Source organism: Felis catus, chromosome A2 (genome assembly GCF_018350175.1).
Source record: "Felis catus isolate Fca126 chromosome A2, F.catus_Fca126_mat1.0, whole genome shotgun sequence".
Taxonomy (NCBI): domain Eukaryota; kingdom Metazoa; phylum Chordata; class Mammalia; order Carnivora; family Felidae; genus Felis; species Felis catus.
In genome coordinates, this window is record NC_058369.1 from 105,935,142 (window position 1) to 105,958,479 (window position 23,338).

General features: G+C 36.5%; 1 long non-coding RNA gene across 2 annotated transcripts; it reads right to left on the reverse strand.

Annotated features, from left to right (window-relative positions):
* LOC109497474 lies at positions 1-21,040 on the reverse strand. Of its 2 annotated transcripts, XR_006594246.1 has the most exons (5): positions 20,957-21,040; positions 7,272-7,351; positions 4,897-5,075; positions 1,066-1,435; positions 1-211 (listed from the first exon to the last, which is right to left on the reverse strand). It is a non-coding gene; the product is annotated as an uncharacterized LOC109497474 (long non-coding RNA). The 2 variants fall into 2 exon arrangements; XR_006594245.1 differs by lacking the exon at positions 20,957-21,040 and having other exon boundaries at positions 2-211; positions 7,272-7,464.
* Positions 21,041-23,338: the final 2,298 nt, after the last annotated feature.

Genomic DNA, 23,338 nt, shown 5'->3' on the forward strand with positions numbered 1-23,338 from the left:
ATTAATAAGATTTTATCAAATAAAAACTCCAGTGGCTTATTTTGTTTTGTAAATGCATAATAAAATGTTCCACATTTGAAAGTTCATGATTCGAATTAGCATACTGAACACTCTGAGAAGTCCTGCAATTAAAACTTTTACAACTGTTTCCACTTTGTTTGATCCACATGACTCTCTTCTCCCTTCTTGTAATTTAGAACATCTTGGAACACTTTCAGAAAGTAGTTTGGAAAAAAGTGTTAAAAAGTTTGTGTTAGATCCATTTAATAAAACATTACTCACTAATAAAGAATTTAATGAGGCATGTTTACTGACTTAGAAAGTTTAAAAAAATAAATAAATAAGTTTTAGTAATATATATAACCACATTACTAACTGTATATATGTATGTATTGTATAGGATATATACATTACATATATGTTATATATCATATATAACATGTACTATATATTAAGGAAAATGAAGCATATATAGAATGATACTATTATGTAAAATATCTCCATCTAACAAGTTCACAGGAGCGTTCTGGAAGAATATACATTAAAAGGTTAATGTGGCAAAGAAATCATGAATAATTTTATTTTTATATTTCTTTTTAAAATTTCTTCAAAAAATTTCACACGAGGGATATATTATTTTGTGGCCAGAAGAAAACATTAAACATCCTATGGAAGTTTAGAGGTAATTTTCCTCAAGGGCTTAACATTTTATTGTAAGAGAGTTTAGAAAACATATTTGAATGATAACAGCATTACTAGAGTAGTAAGTACATGACATCTTTGAGTAGATATACAATGCAGTTAGGGTAGACTACCCTTATTTATATGTAAAATGTTGATTTTTAGAAATTCAAGTAAGTACTATAGTGATTTTTTTCACCCCAAGTGTACTTGAATAATTAATTAATCTCCACATTCAGAATTAATGGTAAATAAAAACTTGCAGTATTCAATAATATATGTCAGTTTACTTTGGCTTGGATAAAAAGAAAAAAAATCTTCAAGCTTAAGTAAGTTATATTATTCAATTATAACAATTAAAATGCCATCATTAGCATCACTCACTTCTTCACTAAGTTCACTACTCTGTGTGAACTTGGTTTTGTTCAAAGTGCACGGCCAATGGCTCCAACCACAGTAAAATGTTTTTCGGGCTCTTTCTCACAACTTTGTACTTTGATTTGATCCTTCTGTTCTTTGAGCCAAATCTTCTCTTTTCATATTCCTCAAAGTTTATCCCATATAGGAGTCCTTTGAAGTCAAAGGCAAACAAGATTTGGATAACCTTATTTTTCCACATCTGAGTTTTGTTTTTAAGACATGTTTTGTTTTGTTTTTTCTGTCCAGATGAGGTTTGCTAAGGACCAGATGTATTCTCAAGGCTCAGGTAGGTATGCACCCAACCAAACAGCCCCCGGTGGTTCCTAGTGATTTTCTGGAATGAAAGAATAGGAGAGATGGACATATATATGTTTATATGTTTCCTGTAAGGTCAACAGAAGAAAAGTCATAAATGTGTTTCCTGCAGAAAACCTAAAGGTCAAGATAGGGAAAGACCTCTTCCCAGAGCTACGCATTCTTTCCTAAGATTTCTTATCCTGGTAAAATTGGTGGAAAAAAAATTTTAGCAGGTGACCAGGTTTATTAAACTATTTTACCATTGTTGATCATTTATCATTTTGTCTTTATTCTCAGGTGATTCCATTTCCATCTATAGAAAGTTAATAAATACCTACTAATAACTATTTTATTAGTTGTGCATTTGTGGGGCTTACTTATTAGTAACTGAGAAATCCTTAGTTTCAGTATGAGGAACTGTTTGAAATTAACATGCATTGCAAATGAAGATAAATTGGATATAACTAAGTGAATTGGAATCCTGCCCATTTTGTTCTCATAATTCTTTCTTATGTACGTTCCCTTCTCTTCCCTCATTAGGATAAAAAATATTTTCTTTTGAATTTTTCATTCGTGTCACTGAAGAGATTTCCTAATGTCTGTGCCACTTGTTTTGCTCTCCAGAAATCTTTGGCCTATTTGGAGACTGTGTTTTGGAATTAATAATGACATTTGTTACCAGGTTTTTAAAATGGTGCTGCAGATGGCTGGAGTGGGCAAACATGTAACCACAAAACACACAAGATTTCCACAAATTGCATTAAAAACAGCCAAGGTGTTTTTCCAATCCCCAAACAATTGTTAATTGCTTTTCCCACCTTAGTAGAGTGTAGAATGAAAATTTTTATGTAAAACATTCAAAACTTGATATTTAAAATGATTTTTTTTTATTTTTCCAATTTAGGAGATTTTCTATGTGATAAATAGTAATATTCTGGTAACTTGTAAGTTTTCCTTTTGAGTAAGTTTAGACCATTTGTGATAGTTACATCATTACTATATGATTGCACACATAGCCTGTATCCATGCACAAAAAAGTCAAAAGCTTCTACCTGAGAAAGTTCTCAATTGATGCATTAATTTCATCATATTCATTACTTATTTCTTTTTATTTTTGTCCAAATTGAGATCATTCTACCCTTTGGAGAAGACTTAAAAATTAATGCAAATTACAAGAATTTTGCAAAGATGCACTGGAAACTGTAAACAGTGCTTACCTCTGTGGGATAAAACTTCAGGGTTGTTTTGGGTAAAAGGGACTTTTTTTTTTTTTTTTTGCTTTTTACCCTCTGAACAGTTTGAGATTTTTACTATGAGGATTTTACTATTATAATGAAATAAATTAAAAAGTTATCCTGGTGTGCTATTGAATTATTTCAGAGAAGAGAAAACATAGTATGTGCTAACCCTTTATTGGACTTCAAGAAACCAAGCATAATTATATTTTAATTTAAGTAGTTGCCATTTGGGGCAGGTTTGCAGAAATCTACTTGTAAATAGGGGAAAGTTCTTTCATGAAGACATGTGTGGATTTCATATCAAAGGACTTCTCTCCCATTCCATTTCCACACAGTACCGGAAATGAAATTTTTAGAGGCTGTGTCATATAGAGCCTACACCTCGGTCAATATAAGTGATATTAGTGCTTAATATTTATAACTTTTCTGGTATCCTGCTGTAGGGGAGAAAAAATAATTCCCCCCAACCCCCACCTTTCTGAGTTCTTAGCTGAGGTCCCTATGGTAAAAGCCAGACCAACAAGGGAAAAATAAATTTATTAACACGTACAAGTCACATATACATGAGAGATGCCCAGGAAAAAGTGAGTAACTCATAGGATTCAGGCTTAAATACTATCTTAGTAGGGAAATGGGAGGAGTATAGGCCTTTTAAGGGAGAATAAATGATTTTTGGAAAGATGAATGTGCCCTCAGTAAAATACATGAGGGGTATGAGAGTTTATGAAAGTTTTCTGGAGGTCGAATGGACTTCCAGGCTTTTCTCTTGTGGTAAGAGTCAATTCTTTCTGGTTGATGAAATTTCTGGGTAGATTTGGGGACCACTGAGTACCTTTTGAGAATGTGTCTTTAGACAGATAAATGGAGTTCAGAGAAAGCCTCTCCTGCCTTTGTTGTTTTTCGAGGGCCTACAGCTCAAAATAATCAATATGGCAAAGAGGCATCTTTCGGGGTGGTACATTGAGCTGCCTTTCGCTGCCCCAGAGAATAATCGTGACTACTTCACAATTACATAATTTAATATCCTTTACTAGAGGCTACCTTCAAACATCAACAAAATGTTGAAGAGAGCTAACTGTGGCTCTCTAGTAAACAAAACCTTATATCCTAAGGATTTTTTACCCCTATACCTAATGTTAGTTTTCTCCCAGATCCAGAGATCTAATTTTAACCAAAATATAACTTATGGAATATTTTTAGTGCTATTTGAAAGAGTTCGTGTCTTTAGATTAATTGATGTAATAAATATAAGAGGCAATAGATGCCAAAAAATTTTTTTTAAATAAAAATCCTTCTAATACGAAAGGGATAATTCCAAAAGAATTTGCTATTGAATTGGATTTCTTAAAATGCACATAAATTTTTAATTACCATTACAGAAGGATTCTGTATCCAGTCTCCAAATTTAGAAAGCCATCGGTGTTGGATCTAAGTTCACATTTATTAATAAAAGCTTCTGAGCAGAAGATGGATAGCTTTAACAGAGGACACTCTCACTACACAGTCAGTGCAGTTACTGGGTAGACTTCAGGACCCAAAGAATCATCTGCAGATGTCATATTAGTGTTTAGTCATCATCAAAGCCTGCATCACTGTATCACATGACTATACCAGTAGTACAATGTGTTCTCCATTGAACTTACTTTTGTTTTTTTTTGTTTTTTTTTCAGCTACATTTATGGTGAAGGAGAGTACTATGTCTTTGAGTTTGTCTTTCAGATATTGTTACGGTATTAAATGCAATGGCATCTCATTTCGTGACACCATGCAATCTGTTAAAAAACCTTAAAGAAAATGAGCATCTCTCAATCATGGGATATAACCAATTCTATGAAAGTTTTATATTACGCTTTTTAAAAAACCGATGTTACATTTCAAATGTCTTTCAATTACTTCCTTAATTGTCTCCTTTCTCACTTGGAAAGTACATGAGAAATAGGTCACATTTTTAGATATGGAAGAAATGCAAAGCCTATATTTCACATTAGAATGAAAGTGCTAAAGATTGTCTACACTTATTTTGGTGCTGATATTAAAAATATAGTTATTCGTATGCATGATCATTATCTGTTCTCACACGGGCTTTGTATCTGAATGATTTCCAAAAATACTAGGGGCACAGCATAAATGAAGTTATGAGTTATCTAATTAATGAAGGCAAAAACCTTGTAGTCATTGACTTAATATAGGCCTTGAATTAATATAAATGAAATTTCTCCATTACAGGTGAAGTTTAACCAGCACATCTGAACTTACTCACTTTTCTGCTTGTTTCTCAAGGTAGGTATTTTCTTGAACTTGCTGTGTCTCCTTCCAGATCATTTTATTCTCTAGTCAGAGCTGTTATTTGGTCCCAAATTCCTTAGAAGAGGTTAGTTCGAAATAATTTTTTACTAAGGTTGTCACCTGTATCTGGATTTTACCTGGAAATTATTTTCTCTGAAACAAATAAAATCTTTTTTCAGGATGCTGGGCCTTTGCCATTAAAAATATGTTCTTCAGAAGAAATAGAAGCTTGAAAGTTATAATTGCAATAATTTCCTTCTTCCTTAAACAAAACCAAAAAAATAATTACTTGCTGAATTATAGACTTAGTTTCTAGTGTAAGACTTACATAAATCTTTTTTTTAAATAGATTTTATCTTCTCTTTTGACAAAAGATAATACATAGATTCTTTTTCTCATTATTATTTTCTTATGTAATATTCAGTAATTATAATTTTCATAAGGTAATTCAGGAAAGAGGTTTCAAGATCATAAGTTTTCCAAGCACGCACACACACACACACACACACACACACACCCCTCTGATACCCAATAAAAAATGGCTAGGGAAAAATGATTTAAACCCTCTTGTTACAAACAAGCTATTTGTGAAAAATTTCCCACTAAAAACATTCCTCTCATTCTGTATCTGCTCTTTACCAGTATCCATATTTTTCATATTTCCCAGAAAAAGATTTCACTAGGTATCATTAATATGGTCAAGATACTAAGGAGAGATATGAAAGGGAGAAGCCAAATATCCAAATACAGTATTTTGGAAAGCAGAATACAAACATTTTTTAAAGAATATATATATACAGGTATATTTAAAAGGTATTGCTTTGCATGTAAATACTAATAAAATATGGCCTACCCCATAGAAAAGATGTTTTGACCCAGTAGTACATATTCAGAATGGTGGCCAGTCAGATCATGTGTATAACCACCAAGGATAATCAACTCTGGTTGTTTAGCTCTAATGATAATATCTCGTCTTTAAGAAGTGCTTTTACAATTTACATAGTTAAATCTCTTATAACATAATAAAATTGTTTTAGTCTCCTTTTTGCAAATGAGAATACAGAGACCTGGGAGATTAAATGTGTTCTTTGGTGTCACTCACCAAGCAAATGGCAGGGCCACACCCAAACTCGAAGCTTGTCTAAATCTAAAATGTTTGCTTTTTCTTCTATCCATGCTGTCTCAATCTTGCAGTAAAAAGTGCAAAGTCCCTATTAATGATGTGGCAGGTAAATTATTGGCAAGGTCTCTGATTTTGAGCCCTGTTACCTTTCTCTTCGCAGCCATGGTTAGTTACTGATTAGTTTTATCTGATCTTGCACTGCCCCGTCTGTAGCAGCAGGGAACTTAGTCCTGGCTTTACTTCCTGAGTGGAAGGTGGGACATGAGGTCCGGGTGTCAGTTCCTGGACTTATATGGAAGGGAAAGAAAATGATTAATGTGATTAGGGCTTTTCAAATCTGTACTGTATGGACTGTAGTGACTCAAAATTCTCACCTAGTCCCAACCCTTTTTTTATGGCTTAGGAGAATTCCACCACTCTTGCTTTTTATTATTACCTAAGAAAGAATAGAACTTGTTCTAGGAGTGGAAGGCTGAGGGTTGAAAGATGGAGATCCTTTAGATCAGAGGCAATGTAGTGTTAGGAGCTGATTCTGGAGTCTGGTTCTACTTCTGGCTCTGCTGCTTTCTAATCCTGTGACCTCGATGTTACCTAATGTCTCAGTTTCTCCATCCGTAAGATGGAGATAATAATCATAATCAAAATCTCATAAGGCCATCATCAAGAATAGATGCGCAGCATCTATGAAGTGCATATAAGGGTACTTGACACATAAGCGCTACATAAATATTGGGTATCATTTGGCATTGAAGAGCTTTTTCTGCAATTAAAAAAAAAAGTGGCACAGCCTATCTTTATGATGCTTGAAGATAATGTTCAAAAGTATAGTGAGAGCACCTTTATGTTAAATGTAGTTAGATCATTTCTGGAACAGGATTATCAGGTGTAAATCAGAACCAAGTACATGTACCCAATCAGTGAATATACACAATGGATGTCATTTTGCAGTGGCTGAAATGGTGCGAAGGAAGTGTTGGGTTAATGATTTATAAGTAGTTCATTAAGAGAAAACCTCTCTACTTCAATAAATCTCTCAATCAGTAAGTATGTGTTGGTTTATGACTTTCAAAAGATTGTTAATTTATCATGCTAAACTCACATGGCAGAGAAATCGAACAGAGGAACTATCTTTGGCAATCGGCAGAGAAATCCAATAGAGAAACTATCTTTGGTGAACTACAGACTCATGACAATCCAAATGAAGGTGTGGCATTGTAAAAACTTACATTTTTTTAAAGCTCTGTATCTTTCTGTTGGCTCGCTCATCCGAGAACCACGTGAGAGGCAGCACGCTGTGGTCACCATGCTGCAGGGAAAGGACATGGGTTGGCTTCTGCCCTGTCTGAGTTTGAATTCAGTTCTGCCACATGCAAGATGTGTCAGTTTAGACATTCCAACTTCCCCATTCTCAGTTTCCTTACCTGCAGAAGAAGCAGGAGATAATAATACCTACTCCATAGGATTACTTTACTAATTGAATAATCTATGTGAAGCACCTAGATCTGTGGACCGTATAGGTTAGCTCTTTGAAATGAATTGCTTAATGTTCCTGTGAATGTGATTTCTGCACTATTCCCAAGACAGACACCTGGGGATCATCTTTGATTTATTTTTCACTCTTCAATCACCCCTACCCTACATTCATTTGTTTTGCTAGGGTCTTGTTAGTGATATCTCTCTAATCTATGTTATAACAAGTCTGTCATTTCTTATTTTTTGAAGTTTATTTATTTTGAGAGAGAGAGAGAGAGAGGGAATGCATGTGTGGAGGAGGGGTAGGGGGAGAGGGAGAGAGAGAACCCCAAGCAGGCTTTACGTTCAGCACAGGGATTGACACAGGGCTCCATCTAATGACTGTGAGATCATGACCTCAGCTGAAAGCAAGGGTCAGATGCTCAACTGACTGAGCCACCCAGGCTCCCCAAGCCTGACATTTCTGTTCCAATTATATCTTGATGGGGTTTTTCAATAATCTCTTACTCCATCTCCCTTCTAACAAATGTATGTTGTAAGTATTTTAACTCACTATGGGGACAAGGTTTGTGTTTACTTTTTTTTTTTTTTAATGTTTGTAACCTTAATGCCATCCTAGTACCTAATACATAGTAGATACGAAATGCACACACACACACACTTTTTAAAAAATTAACAAAAGAATAAAATTCATATCACTGAAATTACTCTCCACTCTGTAAAACGGATCACATTATTTCTAGTTGTAACCTTTCGGTGGTTTCCCATTTGTATTAGTTGAGGTTCCCTAGAGAAATAGTGAAACATAAAATTCAGTATCAAATCATTGCTCAGAGGATAATATCAAACTCCTGGCAGGGAATCTATGGCCTTCCATGATTTGGTCTCCAACTCTTCAAACTCATCACCTGCCTTTCTGAATCACTCAGAGTGCCAATCATGAGCCATGCATCCTTATCCTCTGAGCCAGGACACCTCATGTTTCCTCCACACCAAAAGTCCCCGTGCCATGTATCTTTACCTTCTAAAACTCATTTTTCTAAACTTCTAAAACTCCCTCTTTTCTGAAGGCTTTCACGATGGTTTGCATTCTGCTGTCCATTGGAAGATTATGGCTCCTATGAGTTTGTGCGTCTACTGTTCACATGCCTACTCTTGATATGAAACTCAGCACCATGGTAGTACTTGCTGTGTGGTTTCTTCTAGACTTCTCTGAGAGAAGGACTGCATTTTAGTCATCTTTTTATTTACATCTCTAGGAGACAAGTTCTTTTATTTATTTATTTTTTTGGAAGACATGTTCTTAAAAAGTGCTTGGTTCATACTGTTGAATGTATTCATGACAAAATGAATTAGTGAGTTGATAATTTTTTTAAAAAGACACAGAAAATCTTTATTTTCATTTTTATGCTTTTTGGAATTTTTTTCTCTTTATAGAACCCAGAACACAATTTGAGTTGCAGCTATTATAAGGAACCATACATTCCAAACTTCATGGAGTTTGAAAATATCAGCAATGGAGTATGTCCTTTAAGTATTCAGAGACTTCTATCATATGACAATGTCACCTCTTAGGATAAACCTACTGGTATATACTGGTTCATTAAAGAGAATAAAACTTCACAGGAGTGAGGAGAGCCTTAGGAAAATGATAGGAGAGACTTATTGTCATGAATAATGAGAAAATCGCCATTCTCACAAGTTTTCTTGGTCCATGTGCTAGCAGCTTGATTTTTAAAACTTTCCATATACACATAAATGAAAACATTAAGTTATGAAAGAACTACAGTCTCAAATACCCTTGTTAAATGATAAATAACCTATGTAGAGCAGGCAAGCACAAGAGAAAATTTCCAAGTCTAGCAATATGGAAGTTATACAAATATGCCATTGAGCATTTATATACCAAAATATATGTATGGGGAATTGAAGCCATCAAGCCAAACATATTTAAAACAAACCCAGGACATTGAATAAATTGGTTAATCATTTCATGCTTTATTCTTATCATTTCTGTGCTTTATCAATTCTTATATTTTTGTACTTTAGCTAATGTATAATTGGTGCTGGCTTTCTATTTTCTCCAAAAATTGTGCAAGTATAAAAATAATGTTTAAAGCCCCATTCCACTTTAGAGATTAAAAACTTATGTGAATTGTCCAGAGTTAAGTCTTAGGTGAATGTTGGAAATACTTCTGTGAAGATTCCCTATATTCCGGGTACCATACAGTAGGCTGAAAAGGCATGATAACAAATAAGGTTTTTTGGCCATTGTAAGTATGATCTTGAGTTATATTGTGCGCTTCTGAGACACAAGTTCAGACATTTCTCAGATATTCACACTGCAGGTGGGCTGATGTTAAAAGGAAGAGATGACCCTTATTTCTCTTGCCAAGGGTAAGCTTCATGAGGTATAAGGGAATTAAAGAGGATTTTCCTCTCTTCAAGTATCAACTCCTTCTAAAGGAGTATCTTCTCAGGTCATGTAGTTTCCTAGATGGTGCTTTGTTACTCTGAAAGCTTCTCATTCCTCATACTTTGGGGGGCAGCACTGACATGAGAGGGGCAGTATGTGTGTTCATTAATACGGGACTTGGAGTAAGACGACCACGTTCAAAATTCAGGGCAAGTTATCTCTCCTTTAAGTTTTCATTTCATCACCTTGATTTTATATCCAATGTTACCAGTCTCATTGCATTGTTGTGAACTTTAATGAAATTTCTATGTAAGCTGGCACTGAGTAAGTAGACAACAAGCATTGCTTTTAATAGTTATGATTAATTTATTCCCTGTTTGGTTTTCTATTCTTTTATTTTTGTTAACAAGCACTTTGGGGGAAAAGTTAGAGCCTATTTTTTTTTTTAATTTTGGTGATTTAGGCAGTTTTTTTGAAACTGTTTATTTTCTGTCAACCTCATTTCTATTTTGTTTGCCTTTGTAGAAGAGCAGCTTAAGACCCTCCAGTGGTTGTTCCTGCCCATTCAGTGGCCGGGCAGAGGGAGCTGCACACCAGTCTTCAATGGTAGGCTGAGCGCTCCAGTCTTCAGGAGGGAGCTGCTGAGTAGGCACAGAGGGTACCTGCATGCCTTCAGACCGGTCCTCGACTTCAGGTCGAGTCCAGTGAACTCAGGAGCTGGAGTCGTCCCTTTACCCTGAAATCCCTCCTTGGTCCCAACTTTTTCAGCAGCAGCCTGCTCTTCCTTTTCAATGTGTTCAGGATCTCTGTAGAAGTAGAGATCAGGCATGCGCAGGCATGGTGACCTGCACGGGCATAACTTCCCAGCCCAGCATCCACCACAACAGACCCACCACGTGAGCTCCACCGTTGTTGCAAGGGGTGACAGTGTCCACATAGTTCAGAGGAGAGTGTGTATTACACTGAGCGATGGTGGGCAGGTTAACAAAAGACACCTCTATGAGAGGCTGGTGGTCAACCCTGGGAGCAGTAACCACCAGAAGTCTCGGCTCCACAAAGGTGCCTGGATGTGGTTAGTGAAAGTTCCAGGAGCGAAGCAGCCAGCAATAGACGTGGCTCCACGAGCAGCAGCAAACTTCAGCACAGCTCGCTCGCTGGATGATATGACACTGACATCAACGGCAATGGTGGCTCTAGCTGCCAGCACATGTTTCTCCCAAGTTCTCTTCAGTTTTATGTAGATACCATCACCTTTTCTTTTGTAGATGTACTGTTCCATTTGAAAGTTGAGGTTGGTGCCACCAAGGTGGGTTCCTGCTGCAAAGAATTTGAGGACATCCTCCTCTTTCATTTGCAGGCCATCAGGGGCTCCCAACATCGTGAAAGTTTCTCTCTGAGTTAGGATGGGAATGCAAAACGCCCTATGGACCCCTCCCTGGGCAGCGCATAAAGCGATTTCAGCAGTTTGATGAGCTATGACTTTCATTCCAAAGGTAGAAATCCAGACAAAGTTTGTTGTATGTATCACTTACTTTTAGTCTACTTGTATAATGCCACTTGCCCATCCCCCTCCTCTCTTGTCTCCTGCCAACGGCTCGGCATTTGACATGTTTGGCTAGGAGAGATACAAAGTGAGAAGGCGGGGGTGGTTCTTTGCAGGATTTCACTCCTAATCCCCAGAGTCTATCTTTTCTATCAGTTCTGCTTTGCTCCAGGTTCACGTATATACAGGAAATTGATGACAAGGCAGTGCTATCCCACGCCGTGCTTCAGAGTAGTGTGTTTATCAGCAGACAGTCTGGCAGACGGACCTGGGGAAGCACATACCAGCTCTGCACGGCAGCAAACAGCCTCCGACTTGGGCAGTGGCATCCAGGAGCCGTCCCCCTGGGGCAGTGGCATCCAGGTATTCTACGAGGTGCTCAGGCTGCCAGCATGAAGTCCAAATGTACTGCTTCTCCTCTTTTTTGCTCCCCGTGGAAGTTATATATCTCATAGCCTTTGTTCTGGTCCTGATACCACTTTCACCAGTCATTCTGTTTCATTGTGTTCTCCTTCCAGAAAGGGAGTCAGTCAATTAATGAATCCTTTGATTATCCTAAATAACTTACCAATATATATAATTCAAATAAACTGGATTTGTGAAAGGGTAAAGCCAAGAGAATTATTCAGAATGATTTATTTTCCAAAGTATACAACATGGGATACTTTGATTTTTTTTTTTAGATGTTCTGAGGTATTAAAATATAATGCTGAGTTAGGGCAACATTACACGCAGAAATGATGATAAATTAATTTATAAAAACACTTGAAATGATCTAGATAAGGACAGCTGATCTTAAGTTCAGAGATAAGTTTATAAGGGCAATAATAAATGGAAGTCCTATTAGAATATTAGCTAAAAGTCAAATGTTTGCTTCTCTGTCCATATTCATATATGAACTGGTGATATGAGGTTGATGGCATCTGTTGGATTGAGGAACCTCAGAAATCTTTACGATGGGACACACAATCATATTATAATATATAAATGTATCATATCAACATGTTGGATACCTGAAATTTTACACAGTTACATGTCAAATATATTTCAATATAAAAAAAGATCAGACACATAAATGTTATTTGTTAACCGAGGTAAGATGAATTTTATTTCTGGTAATTAAGGCTTATAGATATATTTATTTATTATACATATGTTTAATTTAGTAGTAATAAGGGGGTAAAGTATTCTTTGAATTTTCAGATATTTATGTACTTATCTTTCAACTTACAGATTACCTAAATTCTAACTTGTTCTCTGAGCTTTCATTGTGGCCAATTTGACTACTTCAGTCAGCACTTAGAAAGAAATTCCACTGAATTAAAACTGAGGAACAAAAGTAGACAGTGATATTTTTTTCCTGCTTGCTCCACTCTTTACCTTCTTTTGGAAAATGAAAAGCACATTTTCTGTATTTGTGTATTAATTTGTTCCTCCTGTAATCCATTCCCATGTGAGTCTGCATGGAGTTTCCTTCTCAGCACCTTCGCTCTATGCCACAGGAGGGGGCATACAACCAAGCAAAATAATCAAAGGCCTTCTTGTGAACTTTTTAGGTTACAGTTATAGGAAAAGATTCCTTTAATCTTGGGTTGTGAACTTAAGAGAGGAGACAGAGCCTGGACTCTGTTGGGGGCAATGAGTCTAGCTTTTATCCTTGCAAATATTTACATGGTGATTCGTATGTGATAGCCATTTTTCTAAACACTGTGCATATTTCCAATATATACAATATGAACTCAAAATGAGTAATAAATTTAAATGTAAATTTAATTTATAAAACTTCTAAGTAAAACCATCTATAAAAAACCTTGTGAGGGGCGCCTGGGTGGCTCAGTCGGTTAAGCGTCCGACTTCGGCTCAGGTCATGATCTCGCGGTCTGTGGGTTCGAGCCCCACGTTGGGCTCTGTGCTGACAGCTCAGAGCCTGGAGCCTGTTTCAGATTCTATGTCTCCCTCTTCCTCTGACCCCCCCCACCCCCGTTCATGCTCACTCTCTCTCTGTTTCAAAAATAAATAAATGTTAAAAAACAAAACAAGCAAACAAAAAAAAAAAACCTTGTGAATTTCAGTTAGGCAGTGATATCTCAGATACATTGCCCAAAATTCTATCTATCTATATATCTATCTATCTATCATCTATCATTTATTTATCTATCTTATCTATCTATCTAAACTATCTAACAAATTGGATTGTCAAAATTAAAAATTTCTGCTCTAGTTATTCTAAATAAATAAAGATACTTAAGAAATTGAAAATTAAAGCCATAAGAATTGGCTGATAAGATGCTTGTATACAAATAACATCTAAACAACTATTAACTCATAAAAAAACAAATAACAACAAAAAAGTTTTTTTAATGGCAATAGATTAGCACAAACACTTCACCAAAGAAGACATAGAGATGGCAGAGCAGCATGTGAAAAGATGCCCAACATCCTTATTCATCTGACAAACCACATGAATATATCTCTACATACTTACTAGAATTTTTTTTTTAATAAAGTAACAACTCCAGGTACTGGCAGGGATGCAGAATAACTGAAATTTTCGTATATTAATGAAATAAGCTCTAAATGATGCAGCTAGTTTGGAGAACCACTTGGCAATTTCTCTTAAAAGAAAATATTTACTTACCTTATGACCCAGCAATCCAACTTGGCATTACTCGTAGGAAAACCTGTGTCTACACAAAAGCCAGTAGGCACATGTGCATAATAGCTTTATTTGGAATTACTAGAACTGGAAAAAAATCCAATGTCCCTCCACTGATAAAGACATAAGTAAAATGAGGTACACCCATAAAATGGAATATTGCTCAGCGATAAAAAGAGTGAAGAACTGATTCATGCAACAAGATAGATAAACTAAAATGCATTATATTATGTGGAAGAAGTCACGTTCAAAGGCGATATACTGTTGGATTCCATTTATATGACATTCTTGGAGTAGCCATCATATTGGAACAGGAAGAGAAGTGTGGAGTGGGGATTGATTGACATTAAAGGGAAAGCGGTTACTTTGGGGAAGAGGTGACAGAACTGTTCTGTTTTCATTGTGGTGGTGAATCTATGAAGGTGGACTTTTGTCAGTGTTCACAGAACTGAATACTTAAAGGGTAAATTGTACTGTATATAAATTATATGTGAAATTCTAAACTAAAGAAAAAAGAAGAGGACATTGGCCTCACTTAGGATTCATATCCATACAATAAAATCTCATGCGGTCATGTGCCTTGGCCTTGCAAGGCATGGCAGGGAGGTGTGGCTTTTTGGAGGTGCTGTTCTTTTTGTTGGAGACAGTGTTGTGAGAGAGGGAATCACTTTGTACTTATATATCACTATATACTAATTGTTTATTTACCTTTGTATATGCATGTTACAATTGACATCAGAAGCGTATAAAAGAAAACATCTGAAAAGCTTCCAAACCTGGAAACAATCAAAATTGTCTCAGACTATGAAACATATACCCCAAACCTAGTGAAATATCGATGAAATCAAGGGAAGAGTGCAAGAGAAAACACATATGTCTATAGATTTTGAGTGGCACAGAATATTCTGTAAAAACAGTAGCAAGTGATAGAAACTTGTTGTTTCTCACCTGAAAATACAGAATTGAGAGATGAATTCCAAATGACTTGACAAAATGACCGAAGGATATGTGTTTGTCACTACAGTTCATTGGGTCCCCATCCCATCTGCTGCAGAAAGTTTCTAGAGTCACAAATAAGGCTGGAAGAAGCCTACTTATTAGAAACTCCAGCCCTACCTCGCTTCTCTTCGGATTCTTGTGGAGTCTGGGCGGGGTATATACATGTGTTTAGGTTTGTGTATGGTTACAGATGGAGCCTCTGCCATTAGTTTCTGTCATCTGCAACCAAGAGAATCCTGATTGATACAAATCCTACTTTCATCCACTTTTTTGCCAAGGCATTTTCTTCACTCTCCAAATCCTTACTCTCCTTTCGGGCTTGTGATTTTCCACATAAAAAGCAAAAATGTTCTGCATATTTTTGGTTTATCTTCCCATCATATTCCTTTCATAAGGCATTTTCTGTGCACACAATTGAAGGAAAAAAATGAGGAAGATACAGGATGAGGAAACAGAAGATTAATATCTCAAAATATCATACACTCATAATTATAAGAAGTTAAAGTGACTACAAACAAACCTAAAAATAAGTATGCAAAACATGGATGGCAAAACTATAATGTATGAATAACAGCTGAAGTTAATACGAAATTATGCTTTTTCTTGGGGTGGCTTGTGGCTCAGTAGGTTAAGTGTTCAACTTTAGCTCAGGTCATGATCTCAGAGTTAGTGATTTTGAGCTCTGTGTCAGGCTGTGCTGACCGCTCAGAGCCTGGAACCTCCTTCGGATTCTGTGTCTTCCTCACTCTCTGTCCTGCCCCCACTTGTGCTCTGTCTGTCTGTCTGTCTCTCTCCCTCAAAAATAAATAAACATTTAAACAAAACCTAAAGTATGCTTTATCTTAAATATGAAGACATTAAGGAAAGGGCAATCCTCCTAAATTAATCTATATATTTTTTTTTGTTCTTGGGCGCGGAGAACTTGATGAAATGCTACTAGATTCACCTAAAAGATTAACTGTCTAGGAAAAAAAAAGTAAAGTTTCACTATCCCATTGGTTTTTAAAATCCTTACAATCACTGTTATAAAGCAGTGGAAATACAGCTGAATACATATGGGGATTTAGTAACTGATAAAAGTGACATTTTAAATAATTATGAGAAATTATCTTATAAATTATATTTGAAAACTGGCAGGTGATGTAGGGAAAATGATGCTGGATTTCTAATATTTACTTATGTAAGACTTTAAACTTCTAACTTTTAAATGTACAAATTTGAAACCATAAAAATACCAAAGAGAAAAATTATAGAAAATTATTAGAAGAGATTGTTTCCAAGTAAAAAACAACAAAAAACTACAGCTTTATAAGGAAACTTTGTTTTGACTGCATACAATTTAGTAATGTTTAAAGAATAGTGAGCATTATAAACCACATAACAGAGAAAAAAAAGAAATAAATACTTATCAATGTCAACTCCCCTAAAGTAACCTATGAATTTGGGGCTAAACAAATAAGAAAATCAATAAATTAGCAAGGGATATTATAGTCATTTTGGTGGTTTTTTTTTTGCGTGTGTTGTTTTGTTTTTTAAAACACTCAACATTTATTGAAATAAATGTGAGGTTACTTGTACAGATTTTTTGTCACATCTCATAGCATTTAAAAATGTTTTTCATGTTTCAATTGTCCCTACCAGCTCATGCTAAATTTTAATTACTTTTTAAGTAATAGTGAACTAATTAATTCAAATATAATACTCATAAGATCTAATTCTAGAGGATGCAATGAACTAGGAATGATATATTATTAAGAATTTTATTAAAGCCATTTATATCTAGAAACACAATCCTAACATAATTATAGAAAAGTTCAATGAGAGCGAATGTAGCCTCAATTAAATAACAAACTGAGCTAAAAGGACACAACTGGGAATGAATTTAAGGAGAAAACACATCCAATATCTCGTTGTGCCTGTGGATGTTGGGGTGTGGTGCCTGTTGTAAACGCGACTCAAATCTGCACATCAGCCTCCACCTAGAGGTCCTCATAGCCCACCCCTCTGGCTCCCCTGGGGACCTGAGGATGCAGAGATGTCTTGACCCTGGTGGGTCTCTGCCTTGGGCCTCATGTGGATAGCAGGTGCTAGCTACATGGTCCCCTTGAAGATGCTGGACTTAGGAGCACCTGGGTGGCCCAGTCAGTTAAATGTCTGACTCTTGATTTGGCTCAGGTCATGATCTCAGGGTCGTGAAACTGAGCCCTGCGTTAGGCTCTGTGATGACACTGGCTCTGTGCTGACAGGGTGGGGCCTGCTTAAGATTTCTCTCTCCTTTCCCCTCTGCCCCTCCCCTGCCCTGCTCCTACTCTTTCTTTCTCTCTCAAAAGAAAAGGAAAAGAAAAAGAAAAAAAAAAAAGAAAAAGAAAAGGAAGAGAAAAGGCCAGATTTAAAATTCCAATCAGCCCTTTTTTTGCCCGTTGTGAAAATTTTCTTTCCCTGGATCCCTTGAGCTCTTCCTTGGTCAACAGAACTGCCAAGCAACTTTCTTGAGCTATTTGCTCACAGAGCTAATCCACTTTACACAGAAAGAATGGTGCTTTCCTTATTTTTTTTCTCCAGGTATTTGGCCATCTTCCTGTAGGAGTCAAGGGTTTGATGCTTACGGCTGATGTTTTTATATACTTTGGAAAATTTCTCCTCTCTTTCTAAGCATTAAATTCTCTCCCCCATTGATTTTCTGTGAAGTTGCATTTCACAGGTGTTCAGGATATAGTTCAGGAATCTCTGGGGTTTCAGCTGAAACCTTTGAGCCTTGCTTTAACTGTGAATTTTCACATTGCTCTGGTTGGAGACTTTTGATTTGAACTATAGGTAATTTATGCATTTGATTTTCTTCCTGTACTTTAAGAATGTTCCTTGTTTTCCTCTTAAAAGTTTTTTAAAGGTAACATTTAAGTTAATATCATCAGTGAATCTCTTCAGCTAGACACCTGACTGATAATCTTGGCCTCCATTTTCTGATTTACTCTTTCTTTCCAATTTCCTGTTGCCATCAACATGTAAACTTTTATAAAGAGAGCAGATAAGTGTATCACTTTCAGCACAGAATCATTCCTGGAATTTAATAGGCTCTCTTTACCATTCCCAATCTGTTACCCCATGTGTTGAAGTTTTCAAACATTTTTTTCTGTTCCTTCAACTCTGCCACTCTTTCTGACCATTTAGCATCTTCCTGGGCACAAAGCTTCAGGCTTTCCTGACACTGAACATCTTTAAAACCATTAGTTATTTCCCTCTGACATTCTATATTCTTTTGAGATGAGTTTAAGGTATTTTTGGTCTTAATCACTTGGAATTGGAGGGATTTTGATGTCTCTTTGAGTGACACTCACTCTTTAAGGCTCTTTGAGTGATGTCTCTTTGATCCTCCAAGATCAGCCATCTTTACTCCATGAAGTGAGATTTTAGGGGACTTACTTTCTGTTCTTATTTGAGGAAGTCTCCCCCAGGGAAAAGGGAGACCTGTTCACTTGTTTACTAAGTGCAGGCAAACACAGTGTTTGTACTTCCAGAGGGCTGGTGTCTGTTACAGGTGACTCGAAGGCTCCAGAGGCTTCTGTAATGGGTTTAACTTTCTCACTGATTTTATGATACTTTTTAACTTGGGCAGAAAATCTTTGGCTGGCTTATTCTACCTCAAAGTACACTGGCATTTTACTGTACAAACAATCAAAACAGTACATATCAAAATTTTCAAGGAAAATTGAAATGCCCTGGAGCCTTGTGTCCATAATTCAGACAAGAGCAGCAGTTCACAGTTGCCCCGGATCTAGCTGGAAGGGTGTTTCTGTGGCCTTCAGGAGGCCCTCCCTGGCCCCAGTGGGTACTTTGGCTCTGCGTCTGATCGTTAGCTTATGGGTTACAACTGCCTTCCCAGAACTCTGTGAGTTCTTCGTCAAACCATCAAGTCCTGACAATCAGGAGAGACCATTAGTGAGGTTGCAGGAGGGGTCCCTATTAAAAAGGTATTGTTCTCTAACTTTGTTCTGGGACTGCACAAGTGGGAAGCAGTTTCATTTGTACAGTACACTGGGGGAAAGGCCAATTACAGGCAAAACAGACTAGCCCATAAGTCATGAGCATTCAAGGCTCACCTGGCCCCACATGAATCCTGGAGGATCCAAGCACTGCACACCTTAACCAAACCCATAGAACTGATGGTGAATAAGCTCATCTTTCCAGTCCTGGTGTTGCCCCTTCAAGAACTTCCTGACCTGCGGCTTCTAGCTTATAAACTATACTTGAGGAAAGCAATGCAGATTATAAATCATCTTCCAGGAGAGCATCTTTTTTAAGATGACTATCCTCTGAAACTGACCATCCTATGAGGTTGTTATGTATCTTTTGACCTATAACCTGTGGCCTACACAGGTTAAATGGCTTTTTCAAGGACAAAATCTTTGCAGTTGCAGGGTTGGATTCTGAACCAAAATCATCTGATTCCATGTAAAGTTAAAATATTGTTTTTGTTTGTTTCCTTAATGTGAATGCCTCCCACTCTCTTCTCTTTTTAAAACAAGGATTTATTAAATATTTTCTAAGGTCCAGTCCAGAAAAAATTCTATAATTCCTTCATTATTCCTTTTTCCTCTTAATATAATAGCAAATTGACCTTTTTTGTAATATGTATTATTTACCCATTTACCTAGCTAGCTTAATGGAGTGTAGAAAATTGTTATGTCTATTACCCATTTGTTCATTACTCTTAGCTACTAGATCTCAGGAGGAGCAAGGAGCAACACTTCATTAAATACTAACTAATAACCTGCTTCTCCTTCTTTTCAAAATTTAGTTCAGAGGATTATGTACAAGAGAATCTTTTTTAGAAAGAATTGGAATAATTGTTATAAATAATTTAATATCTTAAAATAAATTAGTTGTATTTTTCTTGAGTGTAAATTTCTATGTATTTTGGTTATAAATAATAAAATATTTTGAAGGAGAGATTTTTATTTTCATGTTTTTATTTCTCTCATTTGCATTTGTAAGTCTGATAGAAGTTATTAAGTCAAATAAATTATTACTGTTGAGCGTTTTGTTACTATGGTTTCAGACCTCCATTTTTTATTAATAGAACTCCAATGGGGGGATGAGCCTATCTTACTTTAATAATTTACTTCGTTTAAATTACCAGACACATCAAAAGCCAAAACATGTAAAGCCTGTAACAGAAACTAAAGTCTAAATTTTCAACCAAATAATCCTTGATCCCTTTTTTTCTCTTCATTGCTCTTAAAAAACAAAATCAGTGAAAATAACAAACCCCAAGGAATAAAATTTGGGGTTTGCTTTATTACTACGGAAATCCCTCATATAGAAAATAAAATCTTTATTTCCAATGGAAAAACAAAGTTGAATTGTTCTAGATTTGATGCATGTAGGATATCCTTTCTCTCTTTTACTTCCTTCATTGTATTCATGTTTTTATCTGTTGGTTTCAAACCTCCCCACAGCTCCCAGCTCCCATTTCCTCTGCAGGATTTTAAGCAATTTGAAGTCAGCCTTTCAGTGACCATGTCTTCTTTCCCTCTTGCAGTCTTTCTTCCCCCTGGACCTATCATAGTGCTTCGAAAATAGTAGAAGTTTATTCAATGTCTACTGAATAAACGGAAGGGTTGAACTACTCCCCTGAAACTAGAGCGTTTTCCTTACATCTTAGAGAATATCTTCTACTTTTTCAAAATGAAAACAGGACTAACTGAAGCATAGCATGGGGATGTGGTGAGTAGAGGTTTAAGCGGAGGGTAGGTATCAGTGGGGATCCCTAAAGCTTGCTCTAGGGTGGAGCTTAGGCCTCCCTAAAAGATAGGACTTAAGTTACCGGCTCTCCCATGGAACAGGGTTTCTGTGTCTTGCTCAGAAACTGTCCCCTTTTTCTTTCATGCCGCACTCAGGTAAAATGTCATTATGACATAATAAAAGGTATAAGCATTTGGCGTTCAATTCTGTAAGGGATCCTTCATCCTTCCTTTGTCTGATTAATTTCTCTTTCCACTCAACTGGAAAACAACTCTCCCAGGAGAGATTAGTTTTTTCTGTCTCTTTCCCCTCCAGTATATATGTGTGTGTGTGTGTGCATGTGTGTGTGTGTGTGTGTGTGTGACTTTTTTTTTTTTAAGTATTAGATGTTTTAGGTGGTTGGTCTTCTCTAGTTTGCTTTAATTTTTTTCTTATTAACAATAGAAAAGTAAGATCACTTATTTTTATACTCCTAAGCGAGGTAGATGTTATTAGAATAATATTGAATAATATTGAGTAACTGAAAAGGATTGAGTACACTTGGTACCTGGGCCACTCTACAGATAAGGGAGGTCATGGGCAGGAGGAACCACTCCTATATCCAACCTCCCAAGTGTTTGCCATAGGGAATTAGTGACTCAAAACCTTAGGTCCTTGAGTTCATAGTACTTAGGTATACATTAATGGAATGTTTTTTCTAAGTGACTGCTTTCTTTGTCAAATTCCATTTTTCAAGAGAGTTATATGGTATAAATCATTTTAATTTAAATTTTCTATAGAATTCCAAAAACCACAAGGCACCCTTTCTCAGTTGAATCCACTCGTTGACCCAGGTCATGCCTAATTTGCCTTTGTAGAGAATGCAGTAACTGCTACTAAAGGTAACACTTATTTTTCAAGAATGCTTTCATCAATGAGAAATTCTGCAGCTCACTTTAATAAAGCTTTTATGTTAAGTAAACAGAAAGATATTCAGAAGTGCTAAATATACTTTCTTACTGTCAACATATACAATTATAGAGGAGCTTTTCTTCTCCAAACACAGTAATTAATTCAAATTAAACTCTTGGCAACTCTTTTGAAATGGACTGTATTACATGCAGTGTTGTTTTGTTATATTCTAAGGAGACTGAGATGGAAAAAGAAAGATGAATTATATTTTAGAATATAATCTTGTAAAGCTATAAGCCTCTACTGGTAGCATTTTTTTCTGTGCATGATTCTTTTCTTAAGAATTTTTTTGTTTACATTCATTTATTTTTTAGAGAGAGAGAGAGAGAGAGACAGAGAGAGAGAGAGAGAGACAGAGCGTGAGCAGGGGAGGGGCAGACAGAGAGAAGAAGACACAGAATCTGAAAGAGGCTCTGGGCTCTGAGCTGCCAGCACAGAGCCCAACGTGGGGCTAGAACCTATGAACAGGGAGACCATGACTTGAGCCAAAGTCGGATGCTCAACTGACTGAGCCACCCACCCAGGTGCCCCATTCTTCTTTTTTTAAAAAATTTATTTATTTTGAGGGAGAGAGAGAGAGTGCATAAGAACGAGTGAGAGAGGGGCAGTGAGAGAGGGAAAGAGAATCTCAAGTAGCCTTCATGCTGTCATTTTGCAGAGCCCAACATGGGGCTCCATTTCACCAACTGTGAGATCATGACCTGAGCCAAAATAAGGAGTCGGTCGCTTAACCGACTGAGCCACCCAGGCACCCTGTGCACAATTCTTAAATATACAAATCAATTAAATTTTATAAATGTAGATGCCTGTAACCACCACATAGATCAAGATACAGAATATCTTTAGCACCTCAGGACCCTCCCTCATGTCCCTCCTTATGTCAATTCACAAAGGTAACCATAATTATAACCCTCATCATCATGAGTTAATTTTTCCTGTTCATGAATTTTATATAAATGGAATCATATGCTATTTTCTCTTTTGAGTTTGTCTTATCTTGTTGAACATCATGTCTATTTTATTCACTTAAATTGTGTGTAGCAATGGTTCATTGTTGTTTTTATTACTGAGCAGCATGAATACTGCACAATTTATTTATCCATTCTACTGTAGATGGACATTTGCGTTGAACTCAGTTTTGGACAATTATGAGTAAAAGTCCTTGTACAGGCTTTTGGTGAGTATAAGAACTCATTCTTGTTAGAGCACATTCCCAGGTCCAGACTTGTTGGGTCATAGATATTTTTAGTTCCACTATATAGCCACATAATATATCTTTTTTTTTTTTAAGTTTATTTAGTTTGGGTGGGGAGGGGCAGACAGAGATGGAGATAGAGAGATAGAGAATTCCAAGCAGGCTCTGCATTGCCAGCGCAGAGCCCAACTCAGGGCTCGAGCTGATTAACCATGAGATCATGACCTGAGTGGAAACTAAGAGCCAATGGCTTAACCCACTGAGCTACCAAGGTGCCCTTAGCCACATAATATTTCAAAGTGGTTGTACCAACACACA